This window comes from Diabrotica undecimpunctata, chromosome 4 (assembly GCF_040954645.1).
Source record: "Diabrotica undecimpunctata isolate CICGRU chromosome 4, icDiaUnde3, whole genome shotgun sequence".
Taxonomy (NCBI): Eukaryota; Metazoa; Arthropoda; class Insecta; order Coleoptera; family Chrysomelidae; genus Diabrotica; species Diabrotica undecimpunctata.
Window position 1 is genome coordinate 17,176,103 of NC_092806.1, and position 26,894 is coordinate 17,202,996.

A 26,894-nucleotide genomic window follows, 5' to 3' on the forward strand; every position below is an offset into this window, starting at 1 on the left:
TACAACACATTTTACGTCTGTAGCACCACATTTCAAATGCCTCTAATCGTTTTATGGCATCTTCTGTAAGGCTTCAGCTTTCTACTCCATAGAGAAGGACACTAAAAACGTAACATCTAAGAATTCTTATGAGTATATTGAAACTTGAAAGATACGTTGCAGAGAATCTTCCTAACGTTGTTGACAGAGCTTCTGGCTTTTTCAATACGAGTTTTTATTTCGTAGCTGTGATCCCAAGTATCCTTAATATGGCAGCCTAAATAGCATATTTTTTCCACTCTTTCTAACGGTGTGTCGCCTATTGTAATTTGGGCATTTATGTTGGTGATCTTACTAATGACCATTATTTTTGTCTTTTTACAATTTAGTTTTAGGCCGTATTTGTTATGTTTCTACAACGTTATCCATCATCTTTTGGAGCCTCTGCGCACTATCTGCCAGCAACACTGTATCGTCTGCATATCTAATATTGTTTATAAACTGGCCATTTACAGCAATCCCATCTTCTGATTCGTTCAAGGCCTCCTTAAAGATGTTTTCAGAGAATATGTTAAATATTGCCGGTGACAATATGCAACCCTGTCTAACTCCTTTTTCGACTGTGAAGATCTCGGACAGTTCATTTTTAATTGTACTGTTGCTTTTTGTTGGAGATATAAGTTTGAGATCAGTCTTATAGTCTTACCATCGAGTCCTGATGTTTTTAGGATATCGATAAGTTTCTTATGTGAGACTTCATGAAATGCTTTCTCGAAATCAATAAAACATGCATACAGATTACAGTTGACATCCCTGGCTCTCTGTATTAAAACTTGCAAACTAAAAAGTACTTTGCTCTGAATCCAAATTGAACTTCACTCAGGGGTTCTTCTAATTTTTTGTATATGCGCAAGTGAATGATAGTAAGGACTACTTTAAGTACATGGTTCATCAAACTACTTAATCTATGTTCTTCACATTTTCTAGCGTTGGCTTTTTTAGAAAGTGGAATAAATATTGATAGTAGCCAGTCTTTTGGTAAGTAACCAGTCTCGTAGATGTTGAATAGTTTCGTAAGAGCTGTGATTTGGTGTGCCTCTAATAACTTAAAAATTTCACCATGCACCTCATTAGGTCCTGGTGATTTCCCATCTTTAATCCGCTTAATGGTCATAGTTACTTCTTCGTTTGTTATTTCTGGGCCGTAGGGATTGTTTATTTCAGTCGATTGTTTATTTAATCTATAATGGTAGTCAAAATATGACCTTTAATGTCTACAAATATGCCTGTATTACGTTGTTTTCTGGTATTTTATACCTGTTTAATTTTTTTGTGCATACTTATGGAAATCATCATCTTTACGTTGTGGTGTTTTAATTTCCGTTTTAATTTCTCCGCCAGCCATGCTTTTGCATCTCGTATTTCTTTTGCTCGTTTTATCTTTTTTAGTATAGTCTTATGCAACTTTTTGTATTCGTTGTCATTTTTATCTTTTAAGTTTCTTCGCCCTTCCATCATCTGCAATATTTTATCTGTCATCCATTCTTGCTTCTTGAAGGCGCTGTATTCGAACATATTGAGATGAGGCTGATTGTTTATATCCTCTAATATCTTCTGATATATTATATATTATATCTTTTAATATTATATATTTCATAGTTATATCTAATTCGCCACAATATACTATTTTTGTTGGGAATAAGCCACAATTTAAGTTTAAGATAAATTTATTGACGTTTCAATTTTTACATCGAAAATCATTTTTAAAATACAAAGCAAAATGTTGGTTCTTATACGTATTCACGCATGTTACTTTGGTTCTGCTGATGATACTTACGTTATCTGCATATACTGCCAGTTGTGCTGATTTGTTGATAAGTGTGTTGTTTTAAACTTATGATGTTTTTCTATCCACGTATTCCATGCTTAGCTATGAATAGTTAATCGATGTTTGATGCCTAAATTCTGCCTAATATCCTCCGATAATATCTGCGAGAGTTGTAAGAGGTAGTCTATGGTTAAGTATACTTGTAAATATTTTATATCCTCAACACAGCAAGGAGATTTTGCACAGAAGAGAATACCTGCCTAGACTGGAATCGATCATTTCATGCAACACAACTTGATGCAGCCTTAAATGAGACATGTAGAATCGTATATATAGAGTCTGCCTCACTTAACCTCTTCTATAAGACGGCAGGTTTCTCATCTCTCAAAGAACGCAGAACAGCAGCTGAATATGAAGTTTAAACAAACTTTCTATCGCACAACACGGGACCCAACCGTTTGAGGCTAAAATACAGAAAAAGCTTCCTGCGTTGTGTCAGTAGACAAACCAGAAAACTACCTACCATCCCAAGAAGAAAGATCGTCCGATAATAGTCTCAAATAGAACACCTAACATTAAACTGAAAAAGAACTGGCGTAGCTCCAGCAAAAATCAATAAAATAAAGTGAAAGCTGCAAACTACTAATAGCGATCTGTACGAATGTGTAGAACAACTAAATGAGGAACATTTTCTATGATGTCTCAACATGCACCCTCAACGACCTTTGGTTGGTCAGCAATGCAGCAATCGACGTTTCCGTTGCTGGCCCGAGAACATCAACTGCAGAATTAAATAAGAGTGTGGGCTCAGAAAGGTTAAGTAATTTTAGCTTTCAACAACAGGTGGTAAATTTGCAAATAAAAAAATATATTAACATATCTTTTAATGATAGTTTATATTTACGATTAACTACAATAAAAAGTTAAGTTATTGATTGAGAACTTATTATCATACTGCAAAAGCGATATGTTTTTTTATTATAGAATCCACTAAAATTCGTATGAGAACAATTTGAAATTCATTCTACCTAATTAAAATAAACACTCGATGGAATGATGTATAACTTGTTATCGAGGTGGAAGATGAAATGAATATTTAATAACTTTATCGATAAAGCCACGCAGATTAACATTTTTATTGCTACTGCGTAATTTAACTGATCCTGAGTTATCATAATAGCTTTTCTTGTACATAAGGAAATGTTTTGAATAAAGTTGAACCATGTAGTTTTCAAACCTAATACGCTATTAAATTAAAATAAAATTTATAAGAATATCGTCTATTATTGTTTAAAATGTTTTAAAAAAAATCTTCTTCTTCCTCTTTATAAGCAATTCTGCTTGTTCATTGGCATATTAATATCTCCATGGAAGGTTGTCACCCCATCTTTTGCGCAGTCGTCTGATACTTCTTCTGCCGATTGGTGACTTATATCTTGCTCTTTGAAAACACGGATCTCCTCCATTTTGCTTATGAGGTTATTCCATTCTTTTTTTCTATTTTATGTCCATTTATTTATAGACTGTACGTTAACTTTTCTTCTAATGTCTTTACTTCTCTTTCGATCTCTCAGTGTATTTCCTGTAATTCTTCTCTGTACTCTCATCTCTGCCGTTTCTAGTAGCCTTTGCGTTGTGGCTATGTAGGATCTTGTATCTAAGGCATATGTCATTATTGGCCTTACACTGGCTTTATAAATTTTTTATTTTATCTCAGTGGTCACGTGTCTATTTCTCCATATATTGTTATTAAGTCATCCTGCCAGTCTATTCGCTTTTTATACTTGATCTCTTACTTCTTTGTCCAGGTCTCCATAGCTAGACAGTGTAATTCCCAGGTATTTAATTTTCATTACTTGTTCAATACTGATGCCATCAATTTCTATTTTTCATCTGATTGGTTTTTTACTGACTACTATTGTTTTAGTTTTCTGCGATGAGATTGTCATATTAAATTCTTTTCCTCTTATGTTAAATATGTGGACCATTCTTTGCAGGCTATCTTCATCTTGGGCTATCAATATTGCGTCGTCTTCGTAATAGAGTATTTTAATTTCTTTGTTTCTTATTCTGTATTCTTTTCTTCGTTAACCCTTTTGACGATTTCATCCTTGATCAAATTGAAGAGCATGGGGCTCAATGAATCCCCTTGTCTTATTTAGCTGCCTATTTCTATAGGTTATGTAAGTTGTCCATTTATTCTGACTTCCATTTTGTTGTTTTAGTAGATGTTTTCGATAATTTTTATAATATTTGGGAGAGCTTCCCTATTATACAGAAGATGGATTACATCTTTGAGTCTTACTCTGTAAAACGCTTTCTTTAGGTCAATCAGACACAGACATGCTGGTCTATCATACTCTAGTGATTTCTCAGTAATTTGCTTTATAACAAATATTGCATCTGTACACGATCTTTCACTACGAAAGTCCTGTTGTTCATCTGCTAAACTTATCCTCTGATTTATTAACACAAGTTTATATTATACCTCTGTAGTTTTCTAGCTGTTTTTATCTCCTTTTTTGAATAGTAGAATTAGTTCGCCGGTTCTCCATTTTCCAGTATTTTATTGTGTTTTATAATTTTATTAATTAATGTTGTTAATTGTTCTGTCATTGTTGCTCGAAAATATTTCAGTAACTCGTTTGGTATCCCGTCTTTACCTGCTGCTTTTCTGTTCTTCGGATTTTCAAGTCTTTTTCGGACTTCCTGTACATTTATATTAAGTTATATTTATATTAAATTTTTAATCATATCTTTAAAATAAAAAAGTTGACATTTTGAGCCACTTAACATGTGAAATTTGCTGGAGAAAATTAACGTACCTCGTAATGATATACGACATTGTATTTTTATACCTCTTTTTCTAAAAAATAAATAAAAACAAAAATTTTTATCTAATTTTTTGTGTAGCGTATGTCTTGTAATAAAAAGTGTATCCCAGTGAAACACATTAACAAAAAAGAACATGAATAAACATATAAAAAAAGGAAAATGGAATATTTAAGATTATCCGAAAATAAAAAAAAAATAACTTCGACTTCCTATTCTAAGTCGAAACAGTGGAATAGTGAAAGAGAATACAAATGACTTTAACTATGTATTATAAACTCAAAAAGATAATCTATAAACTAAAAGATATAATTAGCAATGAAAATAAATGAATGTAAAAAACAATATTTATTAAAAATTGACATAATTATTGCCAATAAAAACAGTAATATTTTTTTCTTGCATTTGAATTCTGTTAGCGCAATTGGCGCCATCTGGTAAAACCTGTAAGATATAACAATAATGTGAATCATTTATATACGATAGATGTTGTAGATCGTAATTTATTTATTACGTTTAGTTGAAAAAGATGTCACTGCTATTAAAAAAAAGTACTTAACGAACTATTTCAGTAAATTTGAACCATATTTTCAGGGTGGATCATTATAATTGAATAAAAATAAAGTTTTGATTGAATTTTTTAGTACCAGAGATATTATAATACTACACAGAAAATCAAGAGTTGGTTTGCTACTTTCATTTTTGTTTTCATTAAATGGAGCTTTTCTTCTTCAGTTACCAAATAATTTTAAAATTAGTTAACATTTGAAAACACATAGAAGTTGGGTATAAAAAAAACACTTTAGAGCAAAACCTTTGAAGAGTTTGACTAGACAGTCATAAGTCCAGTTTAACATTATAAACACTATGAGGAGAATAAAAGTGATGTTTTTGAACATCCTTCAATATGTCAAAAAATTTGGTTACATTCGTTTTGTTAAATGCTTGCGCAATTTCTGCTGAAGTCGCCTCAGGTTTTCTTAACACAAGCTTAGTATGGCGCTTTCTGAACCCAGTTACCAAATCTTCTCCTGCTAAGTTTGTTTCTTTATTGAAACCATGAGGAATGTTATTCTGTTATTCCGTTTAGACAGTTGGTAAGCAAGGCTGCGCAAATCAGCTACAGTAAGTAAAAAAAAACGTACCTCCATCTCCAAGAGATAATTTACCAACTGCTGTTCTTGTTTTTCGTTGAAAACAGCTCGAAAATGGCCTAATATTTTTTTATTGTCAGTGGCGTCTTGATTTCTATTTAGTACGCGATGTTTTAGTGTACGTTTAGGCACATTGTAAGTTTTAGCAGCCGTTTGATAAGGCATTCCGTCTTTCTTCACGGCTTTGCTCTTTGCATCACTGCGGGGTCCCATGACTGCTGATGACTCTTCTTCTGATATTTTGACACCATTGCTACACCTGAAAAAAAAACGTTTTTAGTATTACATGTTAAATAACATTAAAATATGAAAGTAACACGGCTTTTCACCTTAAATAAAGCTACAATAATCGCACACACTAATGCTAATTTATTGTATCATGTAAATACATAGTACAACAAGTGATCTTGGAATATAATTACTAGTCTACATTACTTGCTTAAATAGATTTGTTGCAGGTGAAAACCCCTAAACCAGACTTTAACCCGTAAGAATTGAAATAACAATTTTAATCAGTTGCTATCAATAAGTCCTCGTAGATACTTTGTCTCAGGACTAGCAACCTCCAGTGAAGTCTTACATTGCCATGTTATCAATTCCTGTTGTAACTTAAACATCCCAGTATATAAAGTCAAATAATGTAGCTCAAATTTAATTTAACAATATTTGAAGGATTTTACCCAAGTATTAGTATCTCAAAACATGTACATCCAGATAACACTGATGATAGAATATTAATTCCGAAAACATTCTGTGATGTAGTCCGATAGGGTGTTTTGAATATTATGCCTATGTGCCTTATTGCACATCGAAAATGTGGGAATGTTCTTGAGGAGAAAATTAGATAAAAACTAAAGAAAGGAGAAGAAACTATTAATAATGATAATGATTGTCAAACTGTTAGTGATGTATTTATTAAAGTTATTTTTACTTATTATAAAGATATATTTACAAATATGTGTTATTTGTTTATTTATTAGAAACTATTGTTCAATGACAGTATAGTACTATGGTTAATAAATAAGAACTAAGGTGGCTTTGTGTAAAACAAATCAGTGGGGCTTTAAAATTATTTAGTTTTCGCGGGGAAACAAATTGTGAGGTCAACTGATTAAAAAGACAAAAATTGATAAAATAGAAACAATTTGCATACAAGACAATACACACATCAAAATATTTGTGGTAAATATACTACATTTGACACTAATATTGGGAGGAGAGACTTTCTCCAAAGGCATTTAAAATATTTTTCATGATTTTTACCAACTTTGAGTAAATCTAATATTTATTTCTTTGACCTTAACTAATTTTTCGTTTACCGCAAATTTAAATTTTCAGAAAAGGGAAAGGTTAAAGTACACTTAAGATGTCTTATAATAATATATTTTCGGAAATAAACCCCAGAAGTTGAAAACGTCAATAAGCGATCGGCAAAGTTAAAATCCTAAAGCAAGCCCAACGAGAAATGTAAATAAGTAAAAAGTTTTCCAATGTCGGAAAAATAAAGACAAGGCAATAAATCTTATTATAATAGCGAAATGGCAGCCAATTTTCAAAGGTATTGAAGGATGGGAAGACTGAAGGAAAAAATTTATTGCTTGAAAGAAATCCATTTTAAGGACAATGAGATTAAGAAACAAAGGGACTTAGTTAATAAATATTATGATTAGATAAACAGATTCCCAGTTTTCTCAATTTTAGTGAAGAACACAATCATTTGAAATGATTTAATTAATAAGACAGGAATTACAAAACAATATTTAAGAACATTTTAAATGGTATTTATATATTGTATTGTTTGTTTTAAAATTGAAGTTTGTATATTAAGAAATTCAGATACAGGGAAAACCTACTAGATGTAATAAGAATTTTACGTAAGAGTAAGTAGGTTATAATTTATTAAATATATATATATATATATATATATATATATATATATATATATATATATATATATATATATATATATATATATATATATGTATATATAAGCGGGGATCCTAAAGCTTCCGCCGCTTCCCGCATTTCGATCGCCATCTTTTTCTATCTCTTCAGGTGTCTTCATCAATGGCTCTGTCTTTCATGGTTTCCATAACACCTTGTATCCAAGACTTGGCTGGTCTTCCTCGTTTCCTTCTATTACTTGGATTGTATTCCTTAGCTCTTTTTGGCCATCTTTTGCTTCAGCCATTATTTATGCAAATCGTTCATAACAGTTAACTGTGTAAGTTCATCACTATCAGTCAAACTTTTAAGCTTAATTTGAAATTTATCACAGTGTCACTTCTGGGGTATCCAAAAGCAATTTTAACTTCCTTATTTTATTAAAAATTGTTCTTTACGTTCCATATAAGACTTTAGCATTTAGATGCTTTTCCTTAAAGAGGTTAAACATCTTTAGATTGTAAACTCTGCTGGTAAATAAGTCTTTTTTCTATTTTTTAGACTATAGTGGCTCTGACGACCCATTTGATGTGGTCACATACCAAACCTTTTGTTAAGTCGTCCAGCTGCCTATGTGTTCCACTATGCTTTGCACGTCTGTCCTTAGGAGCTGCACGACTTTGTTTGAGGCTTTCCTTTATAATTTAATTTATTTTATTTTTTGTAATCCTTTGAATGAAACAAAAAGCTTTGGCACAGGCAGGAATATCACAATCGCGAACTGGCTCGATACGAATAACTTGCATCATGGAAACTGAAAGTATTTTTGTTTCGACGAGGCCTTCTATGCTGGAAGGTAAGACCGTAATTAATCCAACCAAATAATAATTTTGCTCATCGTGAGAGCGCAGAGCATTAAAATGTCTCAATATTTCTTTTCTTTGCGCCTCATTAATTACCTTAAAGCACTTCAACCTTAAACAGTTACAAGGCTGTCTAGCTTCATGAGTAGATAACTTCAACATTTTAGAGACCTCTGACATCCGGTCGCTAGTCTTCAAAATATTACATCAGCTGGTTTGTTTACATGACATCGCTGGTTTTATCCCTTGGACGTTTGGACTAAGCTGGTTTTTATTCGGTACGCTATATTTTAGACATTGTTTTACGCCATACTACGGTAGTTTTTCCCAGTTTAAGTACTCTCAAATATAGGTCGTCATTCGAAGGATTTAATGGCACCTCTACCGAGATTTTCAATAAAAAGTGACATAACTGGTTTTTTCCCTGTACCCTTTAATTATACTGACCTTTTTTCTTTAAAATATTCCATGAGTCCATCTTTTATGAGCTGTAACTTACGCAATTCACATGAAAATGACATTTTGTTATGCTCATTTTAAAGGCTCTTGTATGTAACATCAAAAACTTTAATATCATTACACCAGAAAAAACAATTCTGTTCTTACAATTTAACCTTAAATACATTGATCCAAATACTCATAAAAAAATGCCTCCTTTCACCGACCATATATCACTTTGTATTGTATCTATAATATCTTATAAAAAATAAATCTCATTCTTCTTTTATAATCTTCATTTTTATTTTGTTATACTTTTACGATTAAAGGCATATTTTTTGCGTTAATTATGAAAAACCCTTAAAAAACGTGACTTTTTCAATTAAAATTCCCTATTTTCAACCATAAATAGCTCAAACAGTATTAAATTTCTGAAAAAACTGAAAAAAAAATAGAACAAAAGTTGCTTAAAATTTACTCCTCTATTAATTCCTGTGGTTCTCTTGAGCAGAAAAATTTCCAACCCCGAGAAGGGGTGAGAACCACTACTGAGACGGAAACATACATCGGCATTATATAATTTTAATTATTTGAGCACTTTGCCATCAACTCATTAAATTTCAAGTGAATCAGTTCAATCTGACAAAATGGGAGGTGAACAGCCCGAGTGACTGGGGTACTATGGCTGATGCTGTAAAGGCTGCTTGTTGCAAGCATAATTTTCTTAGAGTGAAAGGATCAAAACTCCAGATAAACAAAAAATACGATATAATTGATTTATTTCAACTTGCTTTTTTTTGTACTTTAGGGTTAGCTTTAATTGTTTGTTCAAAGAATATTTCTACTTCTTGGTTTGAGTTGGAGCGTATGCCTGAATAATGCTCATGTTAAATGGTGTAGCATTAAATTTGATCACTATGACTTTAAATTCTTTGTTTACTATTATACCTTCTTCAATTTTGTTTTTTTGTAAATACATCTCCAGAGTAATGTACCATATGATCTTTTATTTCACAGTGACCTGTATCTGGCCATATATCTTCGCTGCGTCCAAATACATCAATTTCGAGTCATCGCATTTTGTTAATTACATCATTCGTCTCTCTGGCTTGAAATAGAGGTAACAAATGTCACGTACCAATCTTTTTATCAGGTTTTAGTTTATATTTCTATAACAACCAGGGAATTCTTAGCACCCGCTCTCCACTTAAGTGGTTCCGGGGACTAAGGGTCGTTCACAAGTGGACTTGTTCCATTCTAATTATCCTAGGAATACAATTATCTAAGTAGTTTTTCCCTTGCATTCGTACTTTCAGTATCAAAGCCGGTTAAATAAATATGTAACTATTGCCTGTGATTGTTTGAATCAAACCTTTAGAGAAGCCCTATGAGATAGCTGCTGCCATCTGTCACGCTTCTTTTCTATTCTTAACCCTGAAACTGCACAGTGGTGTACAAAAAACCCAGGCGCATGAATCGTTCAATGTAACTTGCGCATGTCTGCGTCTTTTGTCGATTCTTTGCACGTCAATTCAGTTATTGAGCTGACTACGTTGAGGAACAGTCTATATGCCGCATAAGTTTGTTGTATAGTTTGCCGTGACGATTTCAGTGGAGCTGTGGATACTTCGGACCCCAGTGTGCAATTTGAGGTTACTAAAATTTTGAGGTGTTTTTTTGTTATTTGCTAGCATGGCAGATTCTAAAAAAAATATCAGTGTCCATTGACAACAAAAGAATTATAGTGGGAAGCTGAAAACCTGTGGGCGAATGAAGATGAACCTGAGACCATCGAAGATATTTTTGGAGACTCATGAGATGAAGACGGAGATTATGTTCCTGAACATCAGTCTGACACTGATAACGAACAAAGTGACGATAATGAAAAAGAACAAATAGAACCCAGTACCTCACAAAGAAATATCGCCAGTATATTGGAAAAAATGGTCATCGTTGGACACAGGCACCAGCACAACAAGGACGTCCAACAAGTGATAACAGCATTTTACATTTACCAGGTCAAAAAAATGAAGCAAGAAATGTTAGCAGCTCTATTTAATCTTAAAATTTACTATTTTCTCTAGAGATTGCGAACATTATTGTGCTTCATACAAATCAAGAAATTCTTAGCAAGTGTCAGAGTGGCTTGCTCCAGAGTTACAAAAAAATAACCCCATCAAGAAAGTCAAAGCATCTGTTGCAACAATTATTATTATATTTAACATACTTTTTATTTATTTATTTGTTGTTTTATGGATATGGTATTTGTTTCGACATTAAAACAAGGAATCAACTTTTAAAGTGGTACGAAGAAATAGAAGCAGAACCGATATCAGAATATTCTGATGAAAATGACGCTTGTTCTGCACATAGCATTCATGAGACGGACACGGAGCAGTCAGAAAACGATGAGAATTTTCCTCAAAATTTCCTCAAATTATCGGCAAAGATGGAACAGTTTGGCTAAAACATAAAATGACAAAACAAAACAAATGTTTCAAAAACAAAAAGACAAAATATTGTTATTCAACTTCCAGGTGTAAAAGCAGTAGGATCAAAGTGTACTGTTCTGGATTGTTGGAAACTTTTTTCCTGATAGTACTCTAGAAAATATCGTACAACATATAAATAAACAACTTGCGGTTATGCGCAAATCGTATAAACTGGAAAAAGATTGCCCGGCAACAGATTTCCATGAAATATATCCGTTTATTGGGCTTCTATATTTGGATGGAATAAAAAAGGGGCAGCATTTGAGCACTTATAATTTGTGGGCGTACGATGAAACAGCACCTGCATATTTTGCTGCCACTATGACACAGAAGCGCTTTCATGACCTTGTGCGAGGTACTCGTTTTAATGATCATCAAACCAGACCAGAAAGGAGAGCTGTTGATAATTTAACTCCTATTAGAGAGCTATTTGAAAACTTTGAAAATAAATGTTCTCAATATTATATTCTAGGGTCAAACCTCACAATCGACGAGATGTTGGAAAGTTTTCTTGGTAAGTGCCGTTTTGATCAATATATAGCAAGTGCCCTTTTCGTCAATATATAGCAAATAAATCTCAGAAGTATATCATTAAAATATACTCGCTGGTTGATTCACGAACATTTTATGTCCATAACATGGAGATCTACGCTGGGAAACAACCAGAGGGCTATGTTAATAAAACCCATTGATAATACTGGTCGAAACATTACAATGGACAATTATTTTACATCTATTTCTTTAGCAAATTATCTGTTTGTGAACCACAGATTTACTGCTGTGGGTACAATAAGAAAAAATAAAAGGGATTTACCTTTTTCTCACTGTAAAAGGTCAACTAGTTTATAGCAGCATGCAGTACACTCATGCACTATAGTCGATTCAATTGATATAGAGTCTAGTGAGAACAAACCAGAGATGATAACATTTTATAATTTACCTAAAGGAGGCGTGGATGTTGTAGATAGGATGAAGTCAGAATACAATGTGACCAGAATTAGTAACAGATGACCATTTATTCTATTTTGTACTCCTCTCAACTTAGCTACTGTAAATGGCCAAGTAATTTATAGTAATACTAACACCTTATATGAAAGAAGAATTTTTTGATAAAACCACAGTTAGAAAAACGGTCTCCAATTTCAACTTTTTATATTAGAAAGCAAAAAAAATAGGGATATTCTACAAATCAGGATCAATCCAGTTTCACAACCCAGAACTTCAAAGAACAAAATAAAGTTGTGAAGCTATTTTCTTGTGGCATTTTAAATTAATTACTATTTAAATGGGAATAAGCGACAATTTAAGGTTAAAATACGTTTATTGACGTTTCAATTTCCACTTCGGAAATCGTTCTCTCCCGTTGGTCCAGCTGTATTTCTTCCTCTTCCTTTTTCTTGATCACTGCACGGATATAGCTGTGTATGTTAGTCCAACCTGATTTATTTTCAATCATTCTCTCAATCATTTCTCTCACTATAACAAAATTCACACCTGTCTCTCTCTCTCCATTCTGTTTCTTTTCACTATCCATCTGCTGCAATCTAACATCGTATGCGTTACAGTGTCCGAGTATCCACAATAGGCATTCATCTGTGTCAGCCTTTCTAAACCCAGAGAGCTTTAGGTAGTCCCTAAAACATTCGTGTCCTGTGAGCACCTGCGTCAGGAAATATTCCAGTTGCCTTTGGCCACAGTCCACCCAATCTCTTATGTTCGGGATCAGCATTTTCGTCCACTGTGCCACATCTTCCGTGTTGTTCCTTTCCTCTTGCCATCTTTCAATTCACCTTTCCCTTTACTGTTTTCTTTCGGCCACAGTAAGGTTTGGGCCTCTTCTCCCATAGAGCTCTTTTCTTTCCACCGCCAAAACATGTAACGGAACACATCTAGCGATGATCCACAGGGCTGCCGCAGACACAGTCCTGTAGGCGCATGCCACTCGCAACAGACTTGTATTGTCCACTTGTGTCATGAGCCTCCTATAGGCTGTTATCTCTACCGCCTCGCTCCAGACTGGTGCCGCGTAGAGGACGATCGACTGTACAACACCGTGTAAGACCCTCCTCCTTTCGTATTTGGGTCCCCCAATGTTGGGCATATCACCCTCCCCAACGCAGCAGCACTATTCGCAGCCTTCCGGACCACCTCTCGCACGTGCTCCCCCCATTGTCCATTTTGATGCAATGTCACTCCTAGGTACTTTACTTGTTTCTTGGGTGTTAGATTTAATTATACCTGAAAATAGCATTTTTCTGCTGACTGTAATTTTTTTTACAAAATGAGAAAAAATCTCTATACAGGATCTCTATATGGCGTAACGTAACTTAACGGGACCTATACCCCGTTAAATAAACATATTTTGAATATGACATTGTTGTTTGTAGTTTTGTACTACATACCGCAGAAAAAATTCACATTTATTACTAAAAAAAATACTTAGGGTTTTTGAGACCCCACTGTGCAGTATACGTTGGATGAAAGAACTGTGCTGTTCTAATGCTGGCTGCTATTTTGCCGAATTTATTGACGTTATGATCTGTATCTGTAACCCTAGACAAGAGGCACGCGAGAGTCTACAAATTATAGAAGTTAAAAGTAAAACAATAACTTTCTTTTCTTTTTAACGAAATATTCGTTCAATAAAATGTATATTATTTTTTTTATATTTTACACACTTCATTTGTTACGATGTAATGTCTACAAAACAAAATGAGAATGTTAAATAACGATTTCATTTAACTATGCGAAAGAGAAAATACATTTTGCGGCTTCCGCGTGAAATAATAGAAGCCATCCTCAAGAAAGTAAATTGGGTACACTAGTACTGCATTAATCCTTGTACTTTGATTCAGTTTAATAAGTGTCGTTATTGGTTAATGGCAAGGAAGTCATCATACCGCCAGAGCAAAGTGTGTAGTCGAAAGTAGCACATTCGTCGCGTTAAAATTTAAACAAACAGTGTCTTAGATCCACGTCTCGCTCGGTATCTTCTTTACCCCGTACGTATGTTTGTATGTCCTGTATTTTTAGTGGGATTTCCCTGTAAATGTGAACATTTATGTAACTGTTAGATGTGGCAGAATTAACAAGTGTACGTCAAATAATTATATTTTACTCTCATTGTCCTATACCTTATATAACTAGTTAGGTACTGCATCCTCCGTTGCCATTGGTTGGTGACCTTGCGTGTGTTCATATTAAAATTTGAAGTTTTGATTTATTCGCACATCAGTTTATTATACGGTAAGTTGATTTTATTTTGTTTTGATTACGTAAACTACTAGATTTTCGGGTTGAAAGGTAAACTTTTATGGAATATTTATTCTATAAATCAACTACTTTATTGCAGAATTTAAATGTAAAATTTTGATGTTAAAATTTATAATTTATTTTTAATTCTACCTTCTCCAAATTTTAAAAAAAGTTATTGTTCAAGAATATCAAATTTTTATTGAGTTAGACATTATTTATTATATAGACTGGGCGGGATCTGTAGAAATTCAGACCATAATGGACATTTTCCATAGGAAGCTATTTTTTTACTGGAATCCCTTCAGGATGTGCCCAATATCGATAATCACGATATGCGCCAGTCGCAAACCCTGTGCTAAATTTTTTATTTAACAAAATCTGAAAACAATTGAAAATTTCTCATTTTTTTGCTCTTATTTTCGTTTATAATTCGGAAAATATTGATCCTAGAGAAAAAATTATAAAAAGTTAAAAGTTTCGTTATTCAATTTTACACAATATTTAGTTAGCTAGAAATTGAAAATTTAATCTTTATTGTTGAAAAAATAGCAATAATTGGAAAAAAAGTACAAAAAAATGAAGTTAATCCTTTAAATGTTTTCGGTTTTCTAAACTTGACTTACAAGCTCCATATTCCGCCTAAAAAAACTTTAATATGTTTAAAACGTGTGCTAAATTTTGTTAAGATCGGTCGGATAGGTTTTGCATAATAATTTTGCAAACCAGCCTACTGGAAAAAAATCGCAAATTTTCAAATTTATAGTAGGCCCTAAATAAGCCTCTCAGATAGTTGCAAATTTTTTTACGTATAAAGAAAGGCTTAAACTTTCAAACGCTTTTTGTAAAATTCAAATCGGTTCACTAGAAAAGCCTAGAAATTTTTTTAAAGTTTTAAACATTTTTTAGGCTTATAACCAAATTGAATAACTTTACGAGCTTTAAACATATCAATTTCAAAATTTATAAGGTTGTGATACAACCTCTGCATTTTTTTATCAAGGAAAAAGCAAAATTGCTAAATTGTTTTCAACAAATTATGATATATCGCAAGAAGCAACCATTTTTAATGAAAAAAGTGCCACTAAGGAAGAAATTAAACGCAGCGGATGTAAAATTATATCGGCATTGTATATGGGCCACTCAAATTGCGTTTTTACATTGAATAAAATTCGCTACTTGTGCTTTAATAAAGGTTGCAAAAATAAAAATTTTCAATTGTCCATGCTGCCACCAACACAATCTGCAGCTGAGCAACACTCGCTTCGTGTATATTTCCAAGTACAGCAGTGGCTTGGAAATAACCTGAATGCTACTGAGTGGGGTTGGGAACTAACTCAAAATGGTCTTCAGCCAATACAAACTGAGCAGGTATTACTACCTGACTCATTATTCAGAAATATTAGTTGCAAATGTAAAAAACTTTGTACAAAAATGGATTCCTTAGATTTTCTAGAGGCACAAGATAAAGCTACAGATGAAGGAGAAGAAACATTAAATTTACAGATCGAGGATGAAGATATTGAAATGGAAAATGAAGGTTTTGAGGAAGAAATAAGACCTGAAGATTCTTGTTCTTCCAAAAAAAGAAAGACTTAAAAAAAATTATTGAAGATTGAGTCAAAATAAAGTTTATTTATGAAAAAAAAAATTTTTATTTTTCGTTCGCCTTTGTTTTAACAATTTAAATTATTTATTAACAATTTATAAATACATATTTGTTTACTAAAAGTAACAATTTACTTCAATGTATAAATTGCAAGCTCAAAAAAAAATGCATGAAGAAAAAATGCAATTACTTGTTTAACATACAATTGTTTATTGCAAATTTTTCAATTTGCAATTAAAAATGGTATTTGAAAATATGATATTTGAAATCCTTGTCGTCCGAGATATCAATTAAAAAAAAAAGAGCAAAATTGGTTAACAAGAAGCCGAGATAATGCAATTTTTAGCGCGCGCTATGGTTTTGAACTCGCCGATTCACATTTCGAGTGAATGTCCCCCACCACCACCTCTCATGCATTCCGAGCGACATTTTACGCGAAAACGGTTTTTTATTTGTCTTTTTATGGATGTTGCCATGAAGCGCATTACGTAAAACTTTTCGTATAAAAAGTACTTGACATGGCGAGGGTATTCGTTTAAAAACGAGCCCTCTATCACTTATGGTTACACGGCAAATGTATGCCAACTTTGACCTTCAATATCTCGGCAACCAGTAAGCCGAATATATCTTTTTTTTTAAAGAAGCGTCTTTTAATATTCTTTAAGTGTATAAATTTTGAAATTGATATGTTTAAAGCTCGTAAAGTTATTCAATTTGTTTATAAGCCTAATATATATAAAAAAAATGTTTAAAATTTTAAAAAAATTTCTAGGCTCTCCTAGTAAACCGATTCGAATTTTACAAAAAGCTTTTGAAAGTTTGAGCCTTTCTTTATATGTAAAAAAATTTGCAACTATCTGAGAGGCTTATTTAGGGCCTACTATAAATTTGAAAATTTGCGATTTTTTTTCCAGTAGGCTGGATTGCAAAATTATTATGCAAAACCTATCCGACCGATCTTAACAAAATTTAGTACACGTTTTAAACATATTAAGAAGTTTTTCTAGGCGGAATATGGAGCTTGTAAGTCAAGTTTAGAAAGTCGAAAACGTTTAAAGGATTAACTTCATTTTTTTGTACTGTTTTTTCCAATGATTGCTATTTTTTCAATAATAAACATTAAATTTTCAATTTCTAGCTAACGAAATATTGTGTAAAATTGGAAAATTAAAATTAAGAATTAAAAAACGAAAATAGGAGCAAAAAAATGAGAAAATGAGAAAATGAGAATTTTCAATTGTTTTCAGATTTTGTTAAATAAAAAATTTAGCACAGTGTTTGCGACTGGCGCATATCGTGATTATCGATATTGGGCACATACTGAAGGGATTCCAGCAAAAAAATAGCTTCCTATGGAAAATGTCCAATCCAAAACAGATCCCGCCTAGACTAATATTATATAAAGATAGTGAGGCGTCTTTAGATATTTTTGTTTGTAATTAGACCAGTTAATTCATCTCATTAGAAAATAAAACACATACTTTTTATGAGATTGTCAATGTATTCTATATTACTTATTTAAAAAAATATAATAAAATATGTGTATAAGATGGAAAGCAACCGTATATTATGTATTTTGGGCTATTGCTTGTCTTCAGTACGGTGCAGTAGTTAACTTGGGAGAGGATCACTACAGAAGCAATGCGACCAATTTGTGGCAATAATGTTAGAAGAATCTGAGGATTCCAGAGCAATAACTATCACATCTATGGAGGAAGCTAAGAAATGTCAAACGTTTAGACCGTTTCAAACAACAAGAAAATGGTAGTTAATAGCAAAATAAAGTTAGTATGCATAGATAGCTCACAACAAAGGATCCGTGAATGTGTTAGTTATTGCTCTGTAATACTCAGAGTCTTTTAATATTATTGCTCCAAATTAATCGCATTGCTCCTGTATTGATCCTTTCCCAAGTTAACATGCTCATTTTCTAACTTGGCTGCACCGTACTGAAGACGTCCAATAGTCAGAAATATGTATATACGGTTGCCTTACATCTTATACACATATTTTACAATATTTTTTTCCTTTGTTGCGAGCTATGCGGATACCTACTAAGTATTTTGCTCTTAACTCGTATTAACCTTTTCTTGTTTATATATATATATATATATATATATATATATATATATATATATATATATATATATATATATATATATATATATATATCTGGACCTCAGAGCCAAACGGTAATAAGTCCTGTATTTTAAATTTTACAGGAGAGCAATTTGAAGATTTTGAAAAATTGTATTTTTCAAACCGATTCCTATTGTAAATAGAAGTGCACGGGTTATTATTTTCCCCAGTTATGTTTTGTAAAGATAAACAAAGCTGATAATAAGTAACATCTTACTTTAATTTATTTAAATAGTTTTAAATTAATTATGGGATTTAATGTCCTTTGGTTCTAGCAATGGACTTAATATATTGCGACTTAATACTATAATTTGTGACTTTATAGTGTTTAGCTCCTACTAATCTGTAGATACCGTGGACTAAATACTATTGTTAATTAAGAAACCCATAGTAGAGCAATGCAAAGTACGAACAGCATTATATCAATTTTAATTAAATAATAAAACGCAAAAAGACACAGACAAATATTTATTTTTTAAAATAAACGAAATCAGACCAAAATGTTACAAAGGAATAATTATAACTAACTTTAAACAGGAAATTCGTAATAAAGATCATTGTATTTTTTACTCGTCTTCCTTGAGGTTACTATGTGGAAGATTCATGGAAGTATTTATGGAATCTTTTACGCACCTATTTTAATAAATTCTATAAATCGTTATATTTTTTAGTTAAAATAGTTTTAAGGTCTCCCTTATCGGTTTCAAAATTAAATTGGCATTGAGAACAACTTCCTTAGAATTACCAATACATTTCTCTTTGCGTGGTAGTCTCTTGGCAGCCCTATTGAAATCAACTTGTTCAAAATTCTCTTGATTAAAATTTGTTTTAAAATGCAACACTCCAGGTGTTTCTGCTAAAAACTGCATAAGAACAACTTGAGATACTAAAAAGTTTTGATTAGTTATCGGTTTTTTGTTATTTTAAAAATGAGATCTGGATTCTTCAGAAAAAAGAGTAAAATTCTTAAAGTCCATGTTTCTATTTCCGCTACCTCCAATTTATTGTCACAAAGTCTGAAAAGGTGTTGAAAATCCCATGGAGTTATTAACAAAAATTGGCTGGAAGCCTTTTTTTGTCTTTTTTTTTGTGCATGAATTGTATCTACCTCCATGTGGGCATGTCCTCTTAAGAGGTACTTATGTTCAATGCATTTTATTGATGGCTTCAGCTTAAGAATCGAAAGATAGCACATAATTATCTGGAGATTTCTATTTTGTGATGGACAGTTGTCACTCCCGATAACAATTCTTTCTACTGATTCTTTAACATTTAAATTAATGTATTTCAGCATGCATGAAGCCATTTCATTTCCACGACTTCCGGTTATAGATTCATCCCAAGTGAAACAATATCCTAATTTATCTATTGTATCATAGACAGTATAGTTGAAAGTCCATAGCTTTATAGAATAGAAGCTCTAAGCATTTGTCAGTAAAGGAATGGGTAAACATTTTTGTAAATCCACCAAAAGTATTTTGGTGTTCACTTCGGTTTTAGAAGCCGCTTTAGTTTATACTGATGATCTGCATCAAAAAGATGAGAGTCGTAGTTAGTTTGTAATTCAAGGCGTTCTTCTAAGTATACGGACTTTTTGAGTTTGATAACATACCCATCACATGTGTCACAATCATTCCCTGACTCTTTAAAGGCTAAATTAAATTCAGAATTGACAATTTCATTATATTACCACTGCTTAGGAATATCTTCTTTAGGAATTTGCCGTTCTACACAATCCTCATAGAAGCACCGTTACATTATAGAAATGTTGAGATGGCTGCTTAAATACATTCTCTGGGATTTATTCCTGGAGTAATATGATTCTATACACAGGAACTGCTGTATGTGTTCTCTGATATTGTTTCTTACATTTGTGGCTATTTTGTTAGAGGGTTCTTGTTTACCCGTTTTATCAGGTGTTACAATTCCTCCAAGTAGTCTTTTCGATAATGCATTACGTACAGTGGTTTGTGAAATATTTTGGGTGTTAAGATAATAAATACAACACATACTAAGCCTCTAACCATTTAGATTAAAAAAATACTTCAATGACGTTATTCTTTTTCTAGCACGGGATCCCGTTCTAGCACGTACACTCTCAACTGGAACTTCTTCGATATATCTAGCTATAAATAGTCTTTTGGTCAAGTTTGATGGTACCATTCCAAAATTGTGAGTGAATTAGAGCACGACTCTCAACTGACATGTTCTGTTTGAATTGCTTTCTACATTCATCACGAAAGTGATCTCATTTCGTTTTTTCCAATAAGCTTATTGCTGACTGACAAATATTCTTTACCAGCAGCTTTCTTCTGCTTTCTTATGTTTTTTTTCCAAATAGCAATATTTTTTTCTCTTCTTTCCTTTAGTGTCTGGTATTTCTACATCGTCTTGCTCTTGTTCATCCAGTTTACTTGTAACACTACTTTTATCAGGTCGATAAGATGGGTCTTCAGCTTCAGTATAGACTTCTTTATGTAACTCATTTGCATCTACTTTAGCTGCGCTGTGGTGAGTTCCATCGTCATCATATTAAACAATAATGTTTCAGGTTGTTTCGAATTCGTTATTTTTATAGCAACAAAAGCTAAAAGTGAAAAAATAACAAAATTTGTTTTAATAAGCACATGTAATTTAATTACAGTTCTCCTCGGGAAAATGTGAGGTTATAACAGGTATTTCAGATATTTCGTTGCACTGGGCTTGTGCTAGTGAAATTTGTAATATTTCTTGGCCTCTCAATGTCATCATGTTGTCCAAATACACTTATTAAATATTAAAATAGCGCCCTTATGCCGTTTTTTCTGTTGATTTATTGACCGAACAAAATAATGTGACTTAATATGATAACTGATGTACACTAGTTATAGCTCTCTTAAAAAAAACAAACAATTATTTCTCCATGAACATTCGTCTAGGGCAGCGGTTCTCAACCTTTTTTACTCAGCGACGCACTAACGTACTCCTTACAGATTTGCGACACCCTTATATGTACAAATTTTTGCTAGTGGTAGGTAAGTACAGATGAATATATTAAACATATTATTTTTTATTTCGTAAGAACATAACAAGCAAAAAACAAAACAGAAAGAATACATAAAATTAGTGTGAAATTCGACCCTGATGACTTTTGCAAAGTATATATATCCAAGGACGAATAATTGTAGACACACACACTCTCATCTCGCTGTCCACATCAAGTAGTCGAGACCGGTAGCTAGATTTTATATTTTTGACCAGATTTTTTTTATAGTTGACCAGAGTATAAAACAACATTTTGAAATATGAAACGATATATTATAAATTAATATAAGTATTACCGTTCAAAAGATACGAGAGGGGCGGACTTTTGACTTTCACTGCATATATATATATATATATATATATATATATATATATATATATATATATATATATATATATATATATAAATATATGTATATTATTATGTACGTTTCTAATAGCTCTAGAGGATTATGCGAAACTATGCGAAATAAAAAAAAGCTGTAATATTTTTTTGTTGTAGTTCTGTTTTTAGAAGAAATCTTTACGAAGTAGAGGAATAATATTTTTATATTTATCTACTACTTTTCAAATATTAATTCATTTTATAAATAATTTATTACTAAATTTAGGATCTCTTTGTAAGTATCAGATTTAAAAGCTTAATCACAGTACTTAAAACATATTTCCTTTCCTTACCAAATATACACTATGTAACAGTTAGATTTTCAAATTCAACACATTTTATTAAATTATTCTAAAGTAGTTTAAAATATGCTAGTTAGGAACCATTCCTAGACCTCATTAAATAAGCTCTTTGTCGGAAAAGGATCCGAAGGTAAGAAGCCCTTTTCGATTTTCCTGGAATAATTAGTTGAGAAACACATAACTACCCCTTTCAAGCCAACATTAACGATGTCTTAAGGTCCTTTACTTTTAAGACAGTTATTTATATACTCCTTCACATATCGTTACTGAAAGTCAAGTCTGTGAAATAAATGATTCACCTTAAGTTGTGTGAGGTGATTTTTATGTTATAAAATTAATTAGGAGATTCAGATTTCAGATTCAGAAATGTTTTATTGCTTTAAAATACAGTAATTGCTTAAAGTAGAAGCTCTCCTAAAAAAAAACAAACATTTATTCCCCCATCATTGGTCGTCTGGGGTAAGCAATGTAAATATATCCTGAAGCGATCGTTTAAATAAGATAATTGTAAAATTCCATACCTGGAATATAATTTCCCAGGCCCAAGAACAAGAAATAACAAGAGTATTAAGTATTATTCGATTTGTTCGAACTGATAAATATTAATTACATTTCAAAAAAAAAATTAAAATTTACATACCTATCAGTACCCACACCCATCTTTGATTGTCATGGTCAACGCACCCTACCATAGTGAAATCATGAATAAACAACCTTCCGCTAAATGGTTAAAATCAGACATTATAGATTGGTTTAAGAAATACATTGTTAATTTTGATGACCATCAGTTAAAACCAGAATTGTTACAATTGACCAAGATGAGTCGACAAGAAAATTGTCGACTGTACTTATTTTTTACACACTGTTCCCAAACTGGACTTCTCGTTCTGGATGGTAAAAGCACAATAATTGTAATCTCCTGGTTCAATTTTCAAATCGACTGTCCTATTTTTTTACCCTCGTTCTTCCTAGTAAATCATACACATTCATTCTTTCTACCTATCTTCAAAATTTCCTATTTTTAAATTTTAAGAAATCAAGCGTGTTTTACCCCCTTAGGTTTTTTCCTAAATTAACAGAAGAGAATACCGACTAACCTTTCTTTTGTGTCTACAGGCAAATCCTTGATGGGGTTGTTGGGGGTGAGTTCTCTTTCATGTCATTTTAGTTCCCCCTTACTATCCTAGAAACGGTTTCAAGCATTTTTCGATATCAGCTTTTGTTCGTGAGATATAGCCCATTGTAAGTTTTAAAATTGACACCCCGTATATTTATAAACTAATATTTTACATTCTATATATTTGATAACGTCAAATTTTATATTATAATCCGTGATCGGAGCAATAGCCACTTTCTGTAACTTGCCGGACAGAATTTCCGACTTATTTCGTATTCTTTAAATGATGAAGCACGGGTTAAGAACCATGGACTCAACTGTATTCAAAACAAATATTTTTGATTGCCCATTTTATTTACCCTTTAAATAATATTATAGGCACCCACACCTGAAACTGTTTGCTTCCAATCGGTGGTGGTTGCGAAAACACTATTTAAATTTATAATTATAGCTATATATTAGTGTTATGCATCATTGCTTCAGATACAGTTAATTTGTAAATTTTATCTAGACCCATACTGTAATACTTCAAGCCTTGGCTTAAATAATTCGTAGTCATTACATCGACAACTTTCTCTCTTTTTTATTTCTCGGGTATACTCTTCTTCAGTCTACGAAATTTCTACTATCTTTTCCTCCATTTATTTTTAGCTGTTCCACATATACAATGATGAACCTACGATGTTGATAAAGTTTTCAAATTTTTTGAGTATTTAAAATTACTGAATTTTCCACTAAACTGGAGCATTTTCAAAATAAACGATAGCCAAATTCATAGTTTTTTGAACAAAAGGACCACCCAAGGATCTCTTCAATAATTTTGTAATTTTTTAACGGTTGACATTGCTTTTGAATTGGTAATATTTTATGTTCCTACACGAAATACAGCAAATAAATTAACATAAAAACACTACGACACTGAGCTGTACCATTTGCTCACGAACAACACGACGCTAAATGGATGGAGTAGGAAAAATGGGGCATCTATATTTGTTTTCATTGTCCATCAATAGGTATGTAATCTATTTGAGGAGATAAAATGCAAAATAAGCTTAAGTCACAAATAAGTAATTTTTCAGGGAGGGCAAAAAACTTATAGATTTGCTCTGAAAAAGGATAATGAGTTCTAATCAATGTTATACAACATTATTGGTTCCAAAAATTGAGAATAAAACAGTTATTTCAGTTAGGGTAACTAAAAAATAGTTTAAAAAATTGATTTTGTTTTGGTAATACGACCTTTTGCATGAACTAAGTAGAAATGAGTCGTTTTGCACATAAAATGTTGTGTACATGAGATGATTTGCATGTAAATAAAGTAAAAAAACAATAAAGTAAAGGAACAATGGTTTTCTGAATGAATAATATGAATAATAATAAGGAATAATAATAATAATTTTTGTAAAATAATAACATGGGCCTTACCAAAGTGACATTCTATTTCTGTAAAATAATAATATAAGCCTTATCTAAGTGACACACATTGTCATAATAGGTAGTTAATGCAACAAACAAACAGTTTTTTATATATGGAAGTCGCAGCGCTCATCGTCGAGAAAGTCACTCATTACCAGCAGCTGCTGTAGTGGGTTCATTAAAAATCAAACTATTGTATCAACCAAGACAAGGGCCAGAAAAACATCTTTGTCTTTTCTTTTACAACAATTACAACACATTTAGAACCAATACACAAACACTAGTATTATAGGTATTTGACAAACTTTAAATAGTTACAAACAAACATCAAGTGTATTTATATAATCAATTGACTCTGAAGTTGCAAACAGGAAATCTTCAGGGCTACCATTGTAGGATCTTGAGGGACACTCTTCCATAATGTGGTCGATGGTTTGGTTTTCCCCACAGTCACGTTGAGGAGACGGGTTCTTTCCCCATTTATGTAGCATGCATGCACATCTGCCATGTCTGGTTCGGATCCTATTTAGAGTGGACCATGTTTTGCGTGGAAGATCAAAACCTGGTGGCTTGTGGGTAATGCAGGGCATGTTATTTGGCCATGCATTCCATTCTTGGGACCATGCATTCGTGATGTTGAACTCCTCATGTATCATTGTTGCCGTTTTCATTGGTGGTTTTTTAGAACCGAGAAGGGTATTTCATGCATCCTCGGTATCTTGATGGATCGGTAGGTTTATATTGTTCATGATCTTTTTGTATTCACGTGTAAGTACGTCGACTCGTCGTAAATGTAGAGGTGCGATGTGACTCAATACTGGAAGCCAATGGGTGGGAGTTGATTTAATTGTACCAGCTATCATCTTCATAGTGCTGTGCAGCTGATTGTCTTTTTTACTTGTGGACTGTGTAGCCAGACTGGAGCACAATATTCAGCGGTCGAGAAAACAAGGGCTAAGGCAGTAAGAGTGGAAACCGATGCTCTCCAGGTGGTACCGCAGAGCTTCTGTATAATGTTATTTCTTGTACTCAACTTTTGGGCAGTTTTTGTTAAATGCTCTTTAAATGATAGCGTTCTGTCTAGTGTTTCGCCCAGGTATTTCGGTGTTTTGTTGTGGGTAAGTGTGGTATTTTCAAACCGTATGTTGAGTTCCTTTCCAGCAAGTTTATTGTTCAGGTGAAAGCAACTAACTTCTGTTTTGGATGCATTTGGTTGAAGTCGCCACTTGCGAAAATATTTGCCCAATATATATATATATATATATATATATATATATATATATATATATATATATATATATATATATATATATATATATATATATATATATATATAAGCCTGCCGTCAGAACTTCTTCAGACGTTTCTAGTATTCTGCATCGTGCAGTGAGGGCCCAGTCATCGGTGTATCCGAACTTTCTTGACTGTGTTTCCGGCATATCTGCTAGGTATGAGCTAAATAGTAGTGGAGAGAGCACTGACCCCTGTGGTAGGCCATTCTTAACTTTCTTTGGTGGGCTGATATCTGTGCCCATCACTACTTGAAACATTCGGTCGTTGAGCATGCTATCTATTAGGCGTGCTATTGGTTTACAGGCAATTGCACGGAGATGAGAAACAGAAAGACAGTATTAGATTTAATTTCAATGCAGGGCATCCCGACAGGCAGCCAGCGGCTTATACGTATTTCAACCCCATTCCCCATTCAATACCGTCTTTCTATTTTAGAAATAGTTGCAATGCAATGTCTTCATTTTATTCCAAATAGGTCTTTAAAAAACGGCAGCAATAAATGCCTCCTTATCCATGGTATAACCCCTAAACAGAGTACTAAAAGCCGAAATAAACTAAATTGTTATTCCGGTAAAAACGAGAATGCTGATTAAAGCTGGTTACTGGCGCAGACCTGCTTTAACTCTGTACTTTTAAATTTAAAAACATGCATCCATTTTGAAAATTTATAAGCGCGGATCTCCGGTAAGAGGAAATCTTAAATAAATATTATGGAACTTAAAAACATTATGTTTTAGGTTTATATACTGTTTTGAAATGAATTTCTATCACGTAAAAACCGATTTTATTCATAGGAATTTAATTACTGAATTCATCTTAACAGTGAATTATAAATAGTTGATAAAATATTCTAAAAAGCTGTTTATGTTCGTCAATTCTCTGAATTT

General features: G+C 32.6%; 1 protein-coding gene across 1 annotated transcript in view; it reads left to right on the plus strand.

Moving 5' to 3' along the window:
• The first annotated feature begins 14,361 nt into the window (after positions 1-14,361).
• The window catches only part of LOC140439249 (probable multidrug resistance-associated protein lethal(2)03659), a 173,437-nt gene continuing 160,904 nt past the window's right edge, over positions 14,362-26,894 (plus strand). Inside the window, exon 1 of the mRNA XM_072529048.1 lies at positions 14,362-14,716. The gene's annotated coding sequence lies outside the window, so the exon portion shown is untranslated. The remainder of the gene's footprint in view (positions 14,717-26,894) is intronic.